Genomic DNA, 12717 nt, shown 5'->3' on the forward strand with positions numbered 1-12717 from the left:
TAGAAAAAAAATGACCTTAAGGTATGAAAACTAAATTACGTGGTATCCACGGGAAAATGGGTTAGGCTAAGAATTCAATAAGAGACATTGGAAAAAAATTTTAAACAATCACAAAACAAATAGGAAAAGAAAAATATCAGAAAGTGAGAGATACAGTAGACAAAGAACAGCCAACATGTGTATCATCAGAGTCATCAAAGCAGAAAAACAACAAAACAAAGCTATAACAAGAAAATAAGATGAAATTTTGAAAGTACCAAAGGTATCTGGGGAAAGAAATGGACTCAATATCATTAGCCTAATGGAAATGCAAATCAAGACAACAGTGAGATATTAGTTCACCTCTATTAAGCTATTTTTAATTTAAAAAGGTAATAACAAGTGTTGGTGACGATGTAGGAATGTGTGGTGCAGTCACTTTGAAAAACAGTAGCAGCTGTGGGGCAGAATATATGGTGCAGTCACTTTGAAAAACAGCTTAGCTGTCTATGCCATATGGCCCAGCAATTTCAAATGTTCATGCAAACACTTGTACATAAGTGTTTATAGCAGCATTATTCATAATAGCAAAAGAGTAGAAATAACTTAAATTTTATCAACTGATGAATGGATAAATAAAATGTGGTATAGTCATAAGATAGAATATTACCTGGCAATAAAAATAAAAATGAACTGATGCATACTTCATAACATGGATGAACCTTGAAAACATAATGCTAAGTAAGGGTAAGAAGTCATTTGCAAAAGACCACATTATATGAGTCCATTAACATGACATGTCCACAATAGGCAAGTCTTTGGAAAGGGAGTAGAATAATTGTTTAGGGCTGAGGCATCTGGGGCTAATGGGAAGTGACCACTAAGGAATGGACAACAGCTTTCTTTTTGGGGTGATAAAATATTCCAAAGTTGCACAACTCTGAATAAACTAAAAACCAGGAATTGTATACTGTAATCAGGTGAATTGTATAGTAGGTGAATTATTTCTTAATAAAGCTTTTTTTTTCTTAATGGATACAGAAGTCAGCTTGAAAGTTTCTCACTAGCCAAATTTGGGACAATTTGCATGTCCAGTGAATAATATTAATTGATTTTAATGTAATAATTTTTAAAATAGGGCATCATCATCATTGTCAAACAAACAAAACATGAGAAAAAGAGGGGACAAGGAAAAGTTGATCTTCACAGAGTAATAAATATAGAAGGAATGATAGATGAGACAGGCACCACTTGCAGCCCCCAGTGTAACAATGAACCAAGTCACGGATTATTAATGAATGCTCAAAGTGCTGAGAGAGGGGTCCCTGGGGAGCAGGATTTCACACAGACTCTAAGGATTGCCCCATGGATTGCATACTTACTATGAGAGGAAGGTTATGCATTTATAAAGGAGAAATGGAACAGTTACCACAATAACCAAATGAGCAAATGTCGCTAGTACTGGGATTAGTGCCCCCACTGTAATATTCTTTCCGAAAATATTTAACCTAAATTCCTGTGTATGGGAAATACAGTGGATATGGAGACAAGGTAAACAAAACCATAAGGAAATAATCATCTCCAGAATATGAGGCATTCTACATAGCAATTGGCCTGGACTCTCCAAAAAAGTTCATGGTATTAAAAAAAAACAAACAGAAAAAGATAGTATTGGGAAGAATTGCTCTAGATTAAAAGAGACTAAATAGATAAAACAACCAAAAATAATGTGGGATACTGGAGCAAAAAATGAAAAAGAGCTACAAAAGATATTTTTGGAATAACGGGAAAGTTGAGTTTGGGCTGATGCTAGATAATATCACAGCACTATTGTTAAATAGTGCAATAACATTGTGGTTGTGTAGGAAAATGTTATTATTCTTAGGAGATGAATATTCTTAGGAGGTAAGTAGAGTTGAAATGTCTTGATGTCTGTAACTTGTTTTTGGTGGTTTAACCAAAAAAAAGTATGTATACAAGTAGATAGGTACTGTATACAGATATCTCCATATATATAATCTCCATATATATATATATACATACCATGGACATATATCCATATCTATGTAAAGGGGATTAGAGCAAATCAAATAAGGTAAAATGTTATCAATCAATGGATCTATGGTTGGCACAGTCTGAGATGGTCCTTATTGAATCCTGCCTTCCTTCCCAGAATTTACACGCTGTGTAATCCCTTTCCTTGAATGTGAGCTAGATTTAGTGACTGAATTCTAGCAAATAGGACATAGCAGAGATGATGAAATGTCACTTCTGTGATTAAATGACCAAAAGACTGTGACTTTCATCTTGGGCATTCTCCCTCACGGGCTCAGATGGAAGGTGGTTGCAATTTTGTGAACTGGCCTGTGGAGAAGATGCCCATTGACAAGGAGCTGAGTTAGGCCTCAGGCTAAGAGCCAGTATGGAATTGAGACCTTCAGTTCAACAGCCTGCAAGGGGCTGAGTCCTGCGAACAACCATGGGAGTGAGCTGGGAAGGAGAGCTTTCTCCCTAGACCAACCTTCATGTGCAACCCCTTCGATACCTTGATTGTGGCCTGGTGAGAGACCCTGAGCCACAGGCACCCACTGACGGGTGCGTGGTATCCTGAACCACAGAAACTGTGGCATCGTGAATATTTGTTCCTTTAAGCTACTATGGCATGGAGTAATCTGTTTCACAGCAATAGATAACTAGTTCACTAAGGAAAGGGTGCATCCTTGTAGTCTTTCCCTGTTTCTGAAGACTTGCTGTTTTTCTCTCCATAGGGATAGTTGGGCCTGCACACTGCCGTTGGCACCATGGCTGCTGCATACTAAAAGCTGCCACTGCTGATATTTGACGCTGCAGTAAATTATTTCTCCACTGACCCTGAGTGTCTGATTCAGTAGCGGGATCATCATATGCCCATGTTCCATCTTCCAGGGTGCAGGGACAGGAAGTACCTGACTGAGCTTCTGTAGTGGAAACTGTGGCCCTGGCTTCTGCCAGGGCTCATTCAGCAGGGAATCCCTCTCAAATAGGGAGGTTATTTAGGTGCTGGGGAGGCACCCCCTAACAAAAAATAAGAAGAGAGAAGAGAAAGGAAGAGGAGGAGGAAGAGAAGGGAAAAGATAAGAAAGAGAATTGGAGGGAAAAAAGAATGTAGGAAGAGAAGAAGGAGAGAGAAGAGAGAAAACACCTCCTAGAGTACTTTCTACTCTACTCCCCCACCTGTCAGGGAAGCTCACCTGCTGTAGGAGAGAATAACATCCACAGAGAGTTTCTGGTGACTAATTAAAATTCTTCAGTGCTCATTATGCCAGTTAATTACTACTGATCTTCAGCGCTTTTACTCCTGCCAGGATCAACCCGCTCTCTGTGTCTCTTTAAAGCCCCCAGAGAGATGGTCACTATTTAAAAGAGGGTGTTCTTGCTGGCCAGTGCTTTCTCTCCAAGCTACTTCAGAAGGTCTAGATTGGCCACGAGCTTGGATGCCTTCAGATGAACTCCAGTCCATTTATTTGCCGCTGATGTGGTAGCAAACAGAACAACTTGTGCAAAAAAAGAAAAAAAGAAAAAGCTTCTAGCCTGGGACTTCCACAGGCATTCTAGGCTTGTAGGAGGGGACAGTGTAGAACAGCAATTTTCAACCTTTTTCATCTTATGGCACACATAAACTAATTACTAAACTTCTGTGGCACACCAGAAAGTATATTTTTTGCCTATCTGACAAAAAGTAAGTAAAATTTTGATTCATTCACACCAGATGGCTACTGTTGTCTTAGCTGTTGTCATTTTTAAATTAGAAATGGAAAAGAGGTCAGTGCCCCTGACTATTGAAATAGTCAGGTGTTGTATGTTTTAAAAATTCTTGCAGCATGTTGGTTGAAGGTTGCTGGTGGTGTAGAGGGAGAAATAAGAGACGCACAGAGGAAGCTGGCTGGGGTAAAGACAATGAAGTTGATTTGGGACACAGAATGAGAGCGAGATGTCCAGGTGGTGCTGATTTGTGGTCACCTGGAGACCTGGAGCTGACATTCAGAAGTCAGGGCTGGAGATGAAGACAAGATAGTTGGTCACATAGACCAGATATCTAAAGCTACTGTTATTGAATGGAAAGAGTTTGTCTGCCTGGTGCTAGCAAAGTGAAACTAAAAATGGAGAATTGCAGTGGAGAAATATTGGCTATTTTATTGATGGAAGGTGCCATTCAGGAGAAAGGGAAAGCTATTGCTCAAAAGCCCAAGCTCCCCAATGGTGTGTACATTACAGATCATATAGGGCAAAAATCACAAGACGCCTTGGGTTAGGAGTTTGGGGTCATGCTGGGAGCTGACTGGTCAGAGGTAAGGTAAGGGTAATAAGTCAGGTCTTGAGGACAGCTCTGAGGTCTGTTCCTCTGTCCCTCTATCTGGTGTCATGGTAAAGTATCCCGAGGGTCATTTCACCTTAGGGCCTAGGAGCTAAAACATAACTTAGGTCAAGATGTTGTTATTTGTCTGTCAGAGGTCAAGGGCATGTGACTATTAGTCAGGTGCAGGCTAATGTCTTCTGCTGCCTTGGGGGTTGCTGACTCTCGGGGCGCTAGGTTTCTAAGGGGTATATATACAGGGTGGGCCACAATAGGTTTACTGTCATGAGAGCATGAAACAGGGTTTATTCCTGTATTATTACTTATTAATTATTGGATTATTATACTTTTCCATATGAACAAATGTAAACCTATTTTTGCCCACTCTGTACACAGAGAGGTATGATTTGTAGAACTAAGATTGGAAGCTAAATTTGATCGAAGTCACAAGGACCCTCGGTTTCTCTGCAGAAAGGAAGGAGATTTCTATAGACATGGAAGGGATTGTAAGGCTGAAAAAAAAAAAAAACAAGGGCAGTGGCTATAATAATATTCACTCTTTCAGTCATTTTTCCCAGAACTTCAGAAATTTGCATCTAGCATCAACAGGTGGAATAAATAGGTTTTGCAGACTGTATGATGTCCAGATCCTGTCCGCATCTATGTGCTGCCCACAGATTTCATGTCTAACATTCAGTTTTTATGACATTGCTTGATCATTGAGCTTCTCAGTGTAGGATAATCTTTTGTCATACTAATGTGAGATTTACCCCCATATTTCCTCCCTCCTCCTCCTCAGGCAGATAGCAGGCTCTTGTTTACTTTCGTGGAAGGAGGTGTGTGGCAAGCTAAAGAAGGAAGATGCCTGCAAAACACTTTTCCTTCCTGGCTTTGTTTTCAAAAGTCTATCTCCCTGAGGTGATTCAGTGCAGAGGAGAATGGAAGTGGCCTTAGGGAAAGCTGAACGGGCAGAGGTGGTTTTCTGCAGGCTGGAAGAAGTCCTCAGGCTGGGGGAGGGCTCCAGGCTCCTTCAACCCCTGGACATGGGACCTGTGCTCTGCCACCTGACAGCCCCACTCCCACCCTGGGAAGTGGCCAGACCTCAGAAAGAAATGGTGAGGGGTTCCCAGCCTCACCAAAGAGACATATGTCTGGAGGGTGACATGTAAGCTAGTGGGCTATTGGAACTGAGGGAATCATAAACTGAGACACTGGAGGCCTTGGCAGTGACCAGGGATGACCCAAGACTGCAGGGTCTTCCAAGGACCTCCATGGACAGCCTGAAGTAGAATTTCCTGTTCGTTTGGAGTTGAAATTAACTTGATTTAAAAGATTTTTATGTATTTATTTTTAGAGATAGGGGAAGGGAGGGAACATTGATGTGTAAAAAGAAATATCCATTGATTGGTTGCCTCTTGCACTCCCCCAACAGGGGACCAAGCCTGCAACCCAGGCATGTGTCCTGACAGGGAATTGAACTGGCCACCTTTCAGTTTACAGGCTGGCTCTCAATCCACTGAGCCACACCAGCTGGGGCAAAATTAACTTGAATTAAATAATTTATTCCACAGTGGAGTTTTTAAAAAAAAGTTGTAGGGGAGGAATATGCAACATCAATAACACTGTCCTGACCATCTTTGTGCACTTAGTCTTTTCTATACTCTATAAGCGATTTTTTTGAAAGTAGATTCATTGAAGAAAAATTACTGATCAAAAGGATACAGACACTATTAAGGTTCTTGACACATATGGCCTAAATCTCCTCCTCTGGATGGGTTGTACCTTTTCAGATTTCGATTTTAAACTAGAACTGCTCTTCAATGGGGTCAGTTGGGGGGCAGATTAAAAGCCTGTTAGGAGGCTATTGCAGTAGTTCATATAAGATATCAGGAAAGGCCAGAAAGATTATGGCAGTGGGGAGAGAGAAAGGTGAAAATTCCAGTGTCATTTGGGAGGTGGTATCAATAAACCATCTCCCCATGTGGGTGAAGAAGAGAGAGCAATCAATCAAGAACAGCCTATCGATTTCCAGCTTCAAAACCCAAGGAGATGAGAATTCTATCAACTAAGAGACAGTGTGGTTTGGTGGCATTGTTACCATAGGTAGTTAGCTAGTTATTTAAAAAGGAAGGAAGCAAAGGGAATCATACATTAACAGGCATAGTCAATCAGGGAACATAAGCCTGCTTGCTTCCCCAGGAAGCTGTAGCACTCATAGACCCACTCACACACTCCAGGGCACTGCCACAGAGAGGACATAACCTCTGGAGTGGACAGGAACTCTCTCCAGGAGCACTACCAGCCCTCTGGTACCAGATTGTTGGGGGGAGCAAGGGGAGGTAAATACATCTGCAGGAGAAGTCAAAGTGGTGCCAGAGGAAGTTCATGACCATAGAGGCTGTGAGGGGGGCCTGCCCACAGAACCTTCCCACCATCTGCCACAGAAGAGAATAAGTCTAGCAAGACACAATCTGCTTGGGGAGGAAAGATGGCAGATCTCTAAAGGAGAAGGGCCTTGAGCCTGTTCCTCAATGGACTTCTATAGGGTGTAGTTTGCATTGGAATACAGGGCGTATACATAAAGCAGTAATAAAGCATTATCAAGCAGTAATGATCAAATAATAGATAACATTCAAAGAACTATGAGGGCTTATTCTGAGTCAGGGTCAGATAGCCAAAGGGCCATAAAACTTTGGGGAAACAAACTCATTGTATGCTTGGACCCATATCATTTAAATTGAGGGCATTCTTAGCAAAGCAGGTTTCACAGGATTTTATGCATTCTTTTCTAGGCCTGATTGCCCCAGAAATCTGCCCTTTCCAGCACAGGGCCACACCCGCCTCCAGCATTGTTTCGGACTTAAGTCAGGCAGGGGAAGTAAGGTAGCCAAGAGATTAGGAGATTCTTACAGACAGAATGAGGATTCAGGCTATGTCAAAGCTGATGGGTGAGGGTCTATTACCCCCTTTTTTTATAGTCCCCCAAGTCCTTCCCTAATGGCCCCATTGTGACCATGCCTGTCTTAGGTTGTCCCTCCCTTGAGGAATCTTACCCATCATTGGTTAACCAGTCATCTGCTGGGGGCCAAGCAGGGTGAGGTAAAGGGGGCAGAGGTGGCATCCGTGCTGGGAAGATAAGCTTTGTCTCCTTAGTGGCTTATGATCCCAGGGCCTTTTGACTCTAGCCGAGGGGGGTTACAGCTTCTGAAACCAGGCAGGGCAGTTCCCAACAAGAGGCTTGTCAATCTAACATAGGGAAGGGATCAGTTGGCTAGGGGTGGACCCATCAGAAGCCCATGAAATCTTGGGAAGATGATTGGTTATTTTGAAAAATCTCCTGGCCCTCCCTAAGCCCAAAATAATACAATCCAAGGAAACAAAGAAGAGCTCTCTCAGTGACCTGCACTTGCCCTGTATGCTCACACATTATCTTAACCCACGTTGTTAGGGTGGTCGGTGACTTGGGATGTGAAGGAATTCCCAAAGAGAAGGAAGTGCAGAGAGTAAAAGCTTTTATTTTCACTTTCCCAAGGGAGGGAAAGGACTAGGTATGGAGAAATGCACCAGCCCAGCCCTGAGGGGTGGGGCTGTGAGTTCTTATCGGGCAATGGGGTGGTTGTAGAGCAAGATGTTTCAGTTGGGCTGCAACTTGTTTATCTTTGGGTGTAGGATCTGGTCCGGTTGTTGTGGTCTCGTGTGTCCTGTTTCATAAGGCCCAGAGCCTCTGTGCCTTCAGGGTGCTTCCAGCAATTTGCTAGTCTTGAGGATAAAGCTCATAAAACAATTAGGGTTGGTCCTGCTTTATGGGGTTCAGCCAGGTCTGGGAAAGAGGGTCTGAGAAAGTGACTTTGTCCTATTACATGTGGCCCTGGCAGCTACACAGCCCATGGCCAGCGGGACTCCGAATGCAGGCTGCAGACAGGAGCCTGGATACTGCAGCACAGCAGCGCAGCCAGGGGCACAGGCTAAGCCAGCTGAATGGTGAGAAAGGTTGGACGGGACTGGGCTTTAATATAAATTGGAAGCTCTGAATGCTGGCCTTCATTTTGGCCTTGCTGAAGACAAGGCTGGACTCTTCACAGTGGGACAAAGCCGAACCCAGCACAGCCCTTTGTGTTCAACTTCGGTAACCCCCCGACAAGACCACACCTCCCCTGTGGTTCCTGGAATACCTTCCTTGGGGCACCGGGGAAGGGCCCCTCTTCCACCAGCAACAGCATGAGCCTGTGTCATGGACCTAGTTGACCTACTTTAAATCCTAGCTTCCCCATTAATTAGCTGTGTGGCCTTGGGCGAGTCATCGAAACTCTGAGCTCACTTGCCTAGATTTCCTCATTTGTGAAATGGCCATAGAAATTTGTCAGTCTTCTAGGTTACCATGAGGATTAAATGTGAAAATGTTTCTAAAGCACCTGGTCTATCATGGCTTTGAAGAAACTAAACCAATATTATTCATGGAATAAGATGTAGAGATTTAAAGAATAAAGAGTATATGTGGTTTGAGATCAGTTGTGTTTAAGATGTTGGTATGAGACTCCATGCAGTAAACTTCATCTTTGTGTACTTCTCTTTTTTAAGAGACCTAGAGGCAGGGATTCCCAACCTCTGGGCTGCAGACCAGTCCAGGTCCGGGCCTGTTAGGAACCCGGCTGCCCAGCAGAAGGTGAGCTTGAATGTAATCCGCTTGAATCATCCTGAAACCAGCCCCCACCCCAAGTCCATGGAAAGATTGTCTTCCATGAAACTGGTCCCTGGTGCCAAAAAAGGTTGAGGACCGCTGCCTAGAGGTACAAGAAGGACTAGGAAAGAGGGGTGGTGATCCTGCTGTCCTTGGGAGTAAACCAGGGAGCAGTGCTGCAGTTCTCAAGTGTGACCACAAAACAGAGGCCATTGTGTTGCAAAGAGCTTCTTAGACTTGACCGAGTCGGGGTGGGGATGCAGTATTTGTCTATAGAACATGCAGGGGCAGCTCTTCTGCACTGGACTCTGCCTTCCAGCAGCTCCCTGACTTGTACGGCCGGGGCTGCAGCGTGTGGGAGGGCATCCGTTTCTCTTTCCCACCACGGGGTTTTAGGCTTTGACCTGGTCAGGGAAGCTTTCATTCCAGGACGGCCACTGATGTGTCTGACCAGGTGCAGAGCCCACTGCACACTGGATCTCTTGAGGACTAGAAGTACTTTTCTATTTCTGAAAGTGGACTTTAAAAAAAGGAAACATTTAACAGATTCCAAGCGATTTCTTGGGGATATATTACAAAACCTCTTCCCCACTCCCCACTTTAAAAAAATGAGGACATTGAGACAGTTGAACAGGGAAAGTCCAACCGAAGTTCAGATCTTTCCTGCAGCGATTGCCGGGGCACAGTAAACCTCTGTGATCTACAGAACAGGAAGTGTCGTGTTAACAGGAATCACACTGTTACTGGCATCACACTGTTAGAAACTGAACGTACGTGTCACCCTCCCCAAATCTGTATCTTGGGGCCCTAACCCCCCAATGTGGCTGTATTTGGAGCAAGAAAGTAGTAAATGTTTCATGAGGTTGCAGTCTTAAAAAACAGGTGAAAATAAGCATGCAAGTAACTAGAATGCAAAACATTGTAAGGCCTGGGATAGACATCATTTGGGGTGTCGTCCCAGCCCCCCAGCTATTCCTTCCCCTTTCTGTAGAACCTGTCTCACCTGCCCCGGGGCAGGGGTGAGCAGTGGCTGCTAGCAGAAAGAGACTCTGCTGGAGAAAAACAAACAAACAAAGAACACAACGAAGTGGAGAAAGAAATGGAGCACGTCAGTGGTTTGCGTGCAAAGAGTCTATAATCCCCACAAGACTTTTGGGATGTTAACACCTACTTTGATTTCTCGCCGATTCCCAGTTACCATTTATATCATTTGTATAGTTAGTCTACACTGGATGTTTTTTCACATGCTAGAATAGCTTTTAAAAATGGGTTTCAAGTTACTTTGTGTCTATTTTAATTTTCTGCCTGCTCTGCATCACGGAAACTTCTGCATGAATCCTTGTTTACAAACTGGACAGGGCTTCCGAGTACTCTGGGACACCGATGTCTGCTAGTAAACTGGTATAAATGGTTTCTCTATCTCCATGTCTAACTAGAAATAAAGAAATAGATGGGTAATGTAGATATAAAATGCATCCATTTCTTCTTTCTAGCTCAAAAGATTACTCACTGCTTTTCAGCAGGGCAACTTTGGACAAATTGCTAACCTTTGTTTCTGTAAAATGGCCATTACAACAGTGCCAACCTCACTGGGTCGTTCTGAGGGTGAAATGGGATTATCTTTGAGAACCATTCAGCACAGTGCCTAGCACCTCAGTAAACCAAGCACACACTCATGGTTCGAAGCTGTCCAGGGGGCAGGAATGAAGAGCATCTCCAGTGCTGCCATAGAATGATCTCTAGTATGCACTGCAAATGAGAAAAGCAAGGTAGGGAAAGGCGTCTAGAGTATGCAACCACATTAAATATAAATATTTATGTTGAGGACTGGGGTAGAAGCCACACTTCTTTGAACATACCTTTGTTTGTAGATTTGACCATGGAAATAATTTACATAATTATAAAATAACATTCAAAAGTTTGAAAGTCATTCCTAAAAATAAAACAAAACAAAACAAAACCAACAAACCAGCTTTGGGGATAACTACCCAGAGAAGGAACTCTCATAGGTGACCGTAAAACACAGTCATTTCAGTCTACATCCCGGGTGGATACACCCTGAGGACAAAAGGGACTGCCGATATGCAAGTGTTACACTGTGTGAAATAACCATAGTTTTGCTAGCAGAACTGATATTCTGAAATTGTGGTGTGTTTGCTGCAGCCTGTGACATTGTAATTCTGTCACTGCCAGAGTACATGAGAGCCAGACTCTCAGTGTGGGAGAAAGGAGACATGGAAATGAAAGAGGTCCAGTAAAATCTCCCTAGAACTGATTCTGAATGAGGGCTCTCAGCATGAATTCAGAATGTATTTCTTGGCTCTGTCCGTGGAAGAGACCTAGAAATAATGACCAACTCTGTAGCAGAGCACTCCTAGCTTCCAGCCTGTGGTCTTACGTGCTAAAACGTACCCGCAGGGCACTGACTCGTGGAGGTGACTGGGTGATGACAGGGAGAGGTCGTGCCACAGAAAGAAGACTTACTACCTACATTTCCTAAGAGACAGAGGATGCCACTCCAAGCAGGGCCGTGTGGGGAGGCAGCTGGTTTTGTCAGCAGGCAGGAGTGAGGAGAGAGCATGCGGCAGGGGCTTGATTGTGTTTTCTGTGGGAAAGGCAAGGCTGGGCAGGGTGCACAGTCTAGGATTGGAGAGTCCGAATAACGTCGGTGGGCTCTAGGCTATAGGGGTGGGTTCTAGTTGTCTGGTACCTGGCCCTGGGTTGATTTAGGGGAGGGGGAATATTGGCTTGGTGTGTACGAGTTAGGTGAAGGAGGTGGTTGGCAGTATGAACTCAGGATTGGTTGGTTGCATATGGAAGGTGTGTTTGCAGGTGAGTTGTTTATTATTTTAGGAATTAGCTAGCTCTGAGAGGGGCAGTCTCATCCCAGTAAGCAAGGCTCCCCGAGATGTCAAAATATCATAAAATTACAACATGATTAATACATCTCAAAATGCCATTTCCCACTAAGTCCTTAGAGAAATGGTTGGCTCCAGGAAATACATGAGATGAGCCTGGAGATCGTGTCATGTTAGAGAGGAAGGAAGCTTTCAGAGATGACTTGGGTTACACCATGAGGGCCCAGGAGCCAGCTCGAGGACCCTTGCACTGGCCAAAAATTGGATCATTTCAGCATCGATAAGAAGAAAAACTGCAGTGGATTAAAACACATCAAATGTATTTAAAGTCAACTCAGTATTTCAAACTCTGATAAACAAAGAAAAAGAGTCAAGCATTTATCCTGGTTTTCTGTAAAAACTGTACCATTGAGTAACCAAATAGTAAATGAAAGGTCTCTTTTTTGTTTAAATGCTGTATAAGGAATGATGGACTCAGACTGTCACCATCTGATGAGCCAGCTCTAAGGTGTTACAGGATCTAGGTATGGAATACCAACACCTGTTGTCACAAGAAAAAGAGAATCAACCAGGCCCGAAGAGCCCCTGTTGGAAGACTGCACCACTGCCCAGGAAGTACTTCTGCAAAGACATTGAACCCGAATCTGAATGAGCCTCTAGTTCCAACAACCACGTTATAATAAACTCAAAGGAAAAGAGAGAGAACATATTAAATAATGCCACCATAGAATTGTAATCAGCAAAATCCAGAGTGTGGGAAGCTCTCCAGGCCAAATATTCTGCTGTATCAAGTTAATTTCAATGAAAAAAAAAAAAAGTTTAACAGGGCAAGGGGTGCAGGATGGGGGACAGAGGGACTAAGAGACATA

This window comes from Phyllostomus hastatus, unplaced genomic scaffold (assembly GCF_019186645.2).
Source record: "Phyllostomus hastatus isolate PE091 unplaced genomic scaffold, TTU_PhHast_1.1 phas_scaffold_78, whole genome shotgun sequence".
Classification (NCBI taxonomy): Eukaryota; Metazoa; Chordata; class Mammalia; order Chiroptera; family Phyllostomidae; genus Phyllostomus; species Phyllostomus hastatus.